Genomic DNA, 7,888 nt, shown 5'->3' on the forward strand with positions numbered 1-7,888 from the left:
TCATCGGATGCACGAAAGCTTATGCTCAAATAAATGTGTTAGTCTCTAAGGTGCCACAAGTACTCCTTTTCTTTTTGCGAATACAGACTAACACAGCTGCTACTCTGAAGCAAGAGGAAAGAGTCATATCAAGATATCTGGAGATAGTTAAAAGGGAAAGCAGGTCCAAAAAGAAATACAGAAAGATCTTTGATAGGGTAACAAGTCTTGCAGATGGGTGTGAAGCCAAAGATGTGGTGTATCTTGACTTCAGCAAGGCCTTTGATACTGTCTCACAGGGCCGCCTTATAAACAAACTAGGGAAATAAACCTAGATAAGCTACTATAAGTTAGGTGCATAACTAGCTGGAAAACTGTTTCCAGAGAATAGTTATCAGTGGTTCACAGTCAAGCTGGGAGGGCATATCAAGTAGGATCCCACAGGTATCAGCTCTGGATCCAGTTCTGTTCAATATCTTCATGATTTAGATAATGGCATAGAGCAGGGGTGGGCAAACTACCACTGGGGTGGGCCACATCCGGCCTTTCAGATGTTTTAGTCCAGCCCTTGAGCTCCCACTGGGGAATGGGATCAGGGCTTGTCCTGCTCCAACCCTCCAGCTGGGGAGTGGGGTTGGGGGCTTGCCCTGCTCTGCATGTGCCATGAATCTGCGGGCTCCCAGAAGCAGCCGCATGTCGGTTGAGGTTTTGACTTCTATCTTTGAGGGGGCCATTGTGTTTCTCGCAAAGCCACCCCCTTTGTTGATTTTAATTCCCTGTAAGCCAACCGTGTAAGCCATGTCGTAAGTCGCCCCTCCCTCCATCAGGGCAATGGCAGACAATTGTTCCACGTCTTTTTTCTGTGCAGACGCCATACCACGGCAAGCATGGAGCCCGCTCAGATCACTTTGGCAATTAGGAGCACATTAAACACCACACGCATTATCCAGCAGTATATGCAGCACCAGAACCTGGCAAAGCGAAACTAGGCGAGTAGCCGACATGAGTGCGGTGACAAGAGTGATGAGGATATGGACACAGATTTCTCTCAAAGCATGGGCCCTGCCAATGTAGGCATCATGGTGCTAATCGGGCAGGTTCATGCGGTGGAATGCTGAGTCTGGGCTCGGGAAACAAGCACAGACTGGTGGGACTGCATAGTCTTGCGGGTCTGGGACGATTCCCAGTGGCTGCAAAACTTTTGCATGCGTAAGGGCACTTTCATGGAACTTTGTGACTTGCTTTCCCCTTCCCTGAGGCGGAAGAATACCAAGATGAGAGCAGCCCTCACAGTTGAGAAGCGAGTGGCAATAGCCCTGTGGAAACTTGCAATGCCAGACAGCTACCAGTCAGTCGGGAATCAATTTGGAGTGGGCAAATCTACTGTGGGGGTTGCTGTGATGCAAGTAGCCAACGCAATCAAAGATCAGCTGATATCAAGGGTAGTGACCCTGGGAAATGTGCAGGTCATAGTGGATGGCTTTGCTGCAATGGGATTCCCTAACTGTGGTGGGACCATAGATGGAACCCATATCCCTATCTTGGCATCGGAGCACCAAGCCGGCGAGTACATAAACTGCAAAGGGTACTTTTCAATAGTGCTGCAAGCACTGGTGGATCACAAGGGACGTTTCACCAACATCAACGTGGGATGGCCAGGAAAGGTACATGACGCTCGCATCTTCAGGAACTCTGGTCTGTTTCAAAAGCTGCAGGAAGAGACTTTATTCCCAGATCAGAAAATGTTGGGGATGTTGAAATGCTTATAGTTATCCTTGGGGACCCAACCTACCCCTTAATGCCATGGCTCATGAAGCCATACACAGGCAGCCTGGACAGTAGTCAGGAGCTGTTCAACTACAGGCTGAGTAAGTGCAGAATGGTGGTAGAATGTGCATTTGGATGTTTAAAAGCACGCTGGCGCAGTTTACTGACTTGGTTAGACCTCAGCGAACCAATATTCCCACTGTTATTACTGCTTGCTGTGCACTCTACAATATCTGTGAGAGTAAGGGGGAGACATTTATGGCAGAGTGGGCAGTTGAGGCAAATCGCCTGGCTGCTGGTTACGCACAGCCAAACACCAGGGCAGTTAGAAGAGCACAGGAGGACTCGGTGCACATCAGAGAAGCTTTGAAAACCAGTTTCATGACTGGCCAGGCTACGGTGTGAAAGGTCTGTTTGTTTCTCCTTGATGAAAACCCCCGCCCCTTGGTTCACTCTACTTCCCTGTAAGCTAACCACCCTCCCCTCCTCCCTTCGATCATTGCTTGCAGAGGCAATAAAGTCATTGTTGCATCATATTCATGCATTCTTTATTAATTCATCACACAAATAGGGGGATAACTACCAAGGTAGCCCAGGAGGGGTGGTAGAGAAGAGAAGCATTAGGAGGGGTGGTGGAGGAGGGAAGGACAAGGCCACACAGCACTTTAAAAGTTTAAAACTTTAAAACTTATTGAATGCCAGCCTTCTGTTGCTTGGGCAATCCTCTGGAGCGGAGTGGCTGGGTGGCCGGAGGCCCCTCCACTGCATTCTTGGGTGTCTGGGTGAGGAGGCTATGGAACTTGGGGAGGAGGGTGGTTGATTATACAGGGGCTGTAGTGGCGGTCTGTGCTCCCGCTGCCTTTCCTGCATCTCAACCATATGCTGGAGCATATGAGTTTGATCCTCTAGCAGCCTCAGCATTGAATCCTGCCTCCTCTCATCATGCTGCCACCAGCTTTCAGATTCAGCCCTCTCTTCATCCCGCCACTTACTCTCTTCAGTCCACTACCTCTCCTCCCAGTCATTTTGTGCTTTCCTGCACTCTGATATTGTCTGCCTCCATGCATTCGTCTGTGCTCTGTCAGTGTGGGATGACAGCATGAGCTCAGAGAACATTTCATTGCAAGTGTGGTTTTTTCAACTTCTAATCTTCGCTAGCCTCTGGGAAGGAGAAGATCCTGTGATCCTTGAAACACATGCAGCTGGTGGAGGAAAAAAAGGAACAGTGGTATTTAAAAAGACACATTTTATAGAACAATGGGTACACTCTTTCACAGTAAACCTTGCTGTTAACATTACATACATAGCACATGTCCTTTCATTCCAAGGTCACATTTTGCCTCCCCCCAGCATGTGGTTAGCCCCTCCCCCCTCCCTGTGGCTAACAGCGGGGAACATTTCTGTTCAGCAACAGGCAAACAGCCCAGCAGGAACGGGCAACTCTGAATGTCCCCTTAAGAAAAGCACCCTATTTCAACCAGGTAACCATGAATGATATCTCTCTCCAGAGGATAACACAAAGAGATAAAGAACGGATGTTGTTTGAACGCCAGCAAACATACACTGCAATGATTTGTTCTACAATGATTCCCAAGTACGTGCTACTGTCCTGGAGTGGTAAAGTGTCCTACCATGGTGGATGAAATAAGGCTACCCTCCCCAGAAACCTTTTGCAAAGGCTTTGGGAGTACATCCAGGAGAGCCGCGAATGCCAGGGCAAATTAATCATTAAACATGCTTGCTTTTAAACCATGTATAGTATTTTAAAAGGTACACTCACCAGAGGTCCCTTCTCCGCCTGGCGGGTCCAGGAGGCAGCCTTGGGTGGGTTTGAGGGGTACTGGCACCAGGTCCAAGGTGAGAAACAGTTCCTGGCTCTCGGGAAAACTGGTTTCTCTGCTTGCTTCCTGTGAGCTATCTTCCTTGTCCCCAAAACCTGCTTCTGTGTTGCCTCCATCTCCATTGAAGGAGTCAAACAACATGGCTGGGTTAGTGGTGGCTGAACCCCCTAAAATGGCATGCAGCTCATCATAGAAGCGGCATGTTTTGGGCTCTGACCTGGAACGGCTGTTCGCCTCTCTGGTTTTCTGGTAGGCTTTCCTCAGCTCCTTAAGGTTCATGTGGCACTGCTTCGGGTCCCTGTTATGGCCTCTGTCCTTCACGTCCTGGGAGATTTTGACAAATGTTTTGGCATTTCAAAAACTGGAACGGAGTTCTGATAGCACGGATTCCTCTCCCCATACAGCAATCAGATCCCGTACCTCCCTCAATGCTGGAGCTCTTTTGCGATTGTGGGACTCCATCATGATCACCTCTGCTGATGAGCTCTGCATGGTCACCTGCAGCTTGCCACGCTGGCCAAACAGGAAATTGAAATTCAAAAGTTCATGGGCCTTTTCCTGTCTACCTGGCCAGTGCATCTGAGTTGAGAGTGCTGTCCAGAGCAGTCACAATGGAGCACTCTGGGATAGCTCCCGGAGGCCAATACCATCTTATTGTGTCCACAGTACCCCAAATTCGACCTAGCAAGGCTGATTTCAGCGCTAATCCCCTTGTCAGGGGTGGAGTAAGGAAATCGATTTTAAGAGCCCTTTAAGTAAAAAAAAAAAAAAGGGCTTCGTTGTGTGGACGGGTGCACACTGCTAAATTCGACCTCAACTCCTAGTGTAGACTAGGGCTAAGTGAGTGGAGACTATAGCCCTCTAGTTGGTTGTAATGTCTTGAGTGGAGTGAGTAAAATTCTTGCTGGATCAGGTTCTTTCAAACACAGATACCTTATTTAGCAGGGCAGCCACTTACAATTTTGTAGGGAAATATTTAAAGATAACAGATGCACAAATGCTTTGCGACAAAAATAAAATACAGCAAGTTAGAGCAGCAGGGCTAATGCTGAGCACTCATCTTCGATTCAAGTTAGCAACTCAAAGGATCAGGTCTTTATGCTTATATGACAATTCTTCACTTTTGAGGAATCTTCCCCATCTTAGATTTGATCTAAAAACTTCTAAATGGTATGGTATCAACACCTATCACACCGAAGAAAAATCTTCATTAGCTCTAAATAGTAGTTGCAATTATGTCTTCTATGCTTTCAACTACTATTGGTATATGACAGACCTCTACACAGCTCTGCAGGGGCAACCTCTATATTTTACAGTAATATTAATTCTATCACCAAGAAATATTCTTCATTGCCACCTCCACACAAACATGCAGAATTATGGTTAATAGTTGAAGATATTCATCTATGTAAAATTAATTCATTATTATCTTTTACAGTGATTTTTGAGATTTTCCCCTGTATCCCATGTTCTCCGGGTGGCCCAGGAGGGGCTTTGGCCCTTGTGATGTTGTCTTGTCTGACACAGAATCTCCTTTAATTCAAGCACGGCACCAAAGGGAAGAACTTGTAATTGGCTTCAGTGGCTAATCATCTCTCTCTCTGGCTCCTGGATCCCCCTGCTACCTGGTTCCAAGAAGCTTGCGCTGTAATCCAATTAATTTCTCCTTGAAGATCCTTGCTGGGCAGAAGATATAAAACAAAATGTGGGGAACCTGGCAAGAGGAGTAAAATAATTAATTCCAGGGAAAAGATGATGAACTTCACCGCACCTTGGAAAGATGGCAAATTCTGCAGCCATGATATGGGTCCACAGGGTCCTAGATGACATAACCGGAGCATTTCATGCTTTTTAGAGCCATTGTTTCTGGCTGTCTGCAAACTCAAGTAGCCATCACAATATTTGTTTACACTTGGTTCAAACGTCTAAGGTTAACTCTGAATCGTAAGGGCTTGAAGCAATTTTTTTTTTAAATGAAAGCAGATTCTGGATTACAATTCTGCAGCAAGATGCACATTCCACAACAATTTCCACTGTTATTGGATACACGGGGCCCTGCTAACATCATTTGTTTTGCTTGAGTCAAGGCCTACCAACCAGCAAGCACCATATGAAGACCTTCAGGACCGGACTCAAAAGTGGGCGGGGGGGAGGAACCAACGCAAGAAGTGGAAAGATCCACTAGTAGAGTTTTTCCATCCTGAACAATATATAGTGTCTGATTGACAGAAATGAATTGGGAATGTGCTTGATAAACCTGCAGGAAATCAACCACTGAAAGAGAAATTAATGGCTCCTCAAACCAGCTAACTCTTTCAAATACCCCAAATAAGGATAACCAGTACAGATGCAAGGGGCACACCCTCACATTACTATATCTATAAGGAAACTCTAGTGGAGGTCTAAAAGAGCTTTGCCTCTAAGACATGGCAAGTATTACAGATATTAACTTTACTTTGGTGGAGATTAAGTGTGCTAGTTTGAATAGCGTGGCAAGTGCTGTATTAGACAAAGCTAACATTCATCAAAATGTTTTTCAGGTGAAGAACCAGAATGATAAGAAGAGGGGTTGTGTGTTGAGGTTAACATTTATACTCTGAACATATTGCCTCTGCAGCTCCATACTGTGAGTTTTCATGCTCAGCTAGGCAATGACAAACCCTACTGCAAAGTAATTACCTCTTGGGAGAGCATTTGCATAGTGATGCTCCCTCCTAGCATTCTAGAACCGAAGGTGTAAAAGTCCCCTCTTCCCAAATTTCCCTCAGATACCTTCTATCTCCAGGTACATCCCATAACTCTCCAAAATAGAGGGGAAGAGCATCTGCTTTCTGAATAAAAGGAGTACTTGTGGCACCTTAGAGACTAACAAATTTATTAGAGCATAAGCTTTCGTGAGCTACAGCTCACTTCATCGGATGCATTTGGTGGAAAAAAAACAAAGCTCACGAAAGCTTATGCTCTAATAAATTTGTTAGTCTCTAAGGTGCCACAAGTACTCCTTTTCTTTTTGCGAATACAGACTAACACGGCTGCTACTCTGAAACCTGCTTTCTGAATGTATTGATTCCACCGAGACAGAGTTATTTTGCTCAGTAACGTTATTCTCTTTCTTGATGTTGCCTCCATAGATCCTTACTGTTGGAGACTAGCTAGCAGTGACAATCCCCAGAAGAAAGGCCGAGGAGTCCTTTTAACGAAGTATTATTGACACACCACTTTCCCAAATGGAACATTCAATTTGTATTGAAAGAATAATGCTTCATAAGTAGTGTGACGGGGCAAGGCCAGACGGCTATAGAAAAGTAGTGGGAGATAGATATATTAGCTCCAGGCTAAACAAATCCCTGGTACCAGGTTAGTGAAATGGAAGCTGTTCCAGGTCAATTAAGACACCTGGGGCCCATTAAGAACTTTCCAGAAGGCAGGGAGAAGGCTATGTTGATTGGGACACCTGAAGCCAATCGGGGCTGGCTGAAACTAGTTAAAAGCCTCCCAGCCAGTCAGGTGGGCGTGCATGTCAGGAGCTGTGGGAAGAAGTTGCGCTGTTGGAGAGGCTGAGTAGTACACACCATATCAGGCACAAGGAAGGAGGCCCTGAGGTAAGGGTGAAGTGGAGGAAATGAGGGCTGCTGTGGAGGAAGTAGCCCAGGGAATTGTACATGTCATGTTTCTAAAAGGTCAGCTACCATAGCTGATACTATTAGGGTCCCTGGGCTGGAGCCCAGCGTAGAGGGTGGGCCCAGGCTCCCCCCCCACTTTTGCCCCCTGTTTAATCACTGAGACTGGGAGACAGAGACCGTGCAAGGAAGGATAACTTCTCCTCATCTCCCTTGCTGGCTTATGAGGAAAATGGCTCAGTAGACGGTGACCTTTGTCTCTAGAGAAAGAAGGGTTACGTGGAGGGTCACAGTGAGCCTCTGAGGCTAACGAAATCTGCCAGGAAACATGGGACCCACGGAGGCAAGGACAGAGCTTTGTCACAACTGGTGTCAGAAGTGGGATTTTGTTCACAGCGTGGCGGAAGAAAGAGGTTAAAAAAACGTGCACTGGGGTTTTGGATTTTTTTTTTGGTTTGGTTTTTGTTTGTTTGCTTTATACCACAATGGAGGAGGTGGTAAGAGCTCTGGTACAAGCCATGGCAGCCCAGCAGGAGGCCACCCAGGTTCAGGCAATGGCACAACAGGAGTCTATGCAGTTACAGCAGGAAACCAATCAATTATTGATGAGCCAGGTGACCCAAGATCATGCCCTCTTGAGAGAGGTGGTGGACCAGCTGAAGATCCTCACCACTCAGGCCC

The sequence above is a fragment of the Dermochelys coriacea genome, chromosome 2, assembly GCF_009764565.3.
Source record: "Dermochelys coriacea isolate rDerCor1 chromosome 2, rDerCor1.pri.v4, whole genome shotgun sequence".
Classification (NCBI taxonomy): domain Eukaryota; kingdom Metazoa; phylum Chordata; order Testudines; family Dermochelyidae; genus Dermochelys; species Dermochelys coriacea.